Here is a 527-nt window from a genome sequence, read left to right on the forward strand (position 1 = left end):
CACCCCGACGGGTGGGGACACCCTGGGGACACCCCAGGGACCTGCACGGCCACTGTGGCCCCTGACAGCCCTGTCCCCTGAGGTCCCTGTGTCCCCTGTCGCCATGTCCGTTGTCACTGATATCCCCGTGTGTCCCCTGACATTGCTGTCCCCTGTCCCTGGTGACACCCCTGTCCCTGTGTACCCCTGTTCCCGGTGTTCATGTGTCCCCCGACCCTCCTGTCCCCTGTCCCTTGGGTGACATCACTGCCCCCTGGTGACATCTCTGTCTCCTGGTGGCACCACTGTCCCCTGGGTGACACGTCTGTCCCCTATCCCCTGGTGACACTGCTGTCCCCTTCTGCTTGGGTGACACCACTGCCCCCTGCCCCTTGGGTGACACCACTGCCCCTCTGGTGACACCGCTGTCCCCTGTCCCGCGCAGCGAGCGGCTCCGTGCCCGCGCGGCGCAGCTGCAGCGCCTCTACGCGGGGCTGTGTCACCTGGCCGGGGAGCGCAGGGCCGCCCTGCAGGGCCACCACCGGCTG

The sequence above is a fragment of the Geospiza fortis genome, unplaced genomic scaffold, assembly GCF_000277835.1.
Source record: "Geospiza fortis unplaced genomic scaffold, GeoFor_1.0 scaffold3494, whole genome shotgun sequence".
NCBI classification, from domain to species: domain Eukaryota; kingdom Metazoa; phylum Chordata; class Aves; order Passeriformes; family Thraupidae; genus Geospiza; species Geospiza fortis.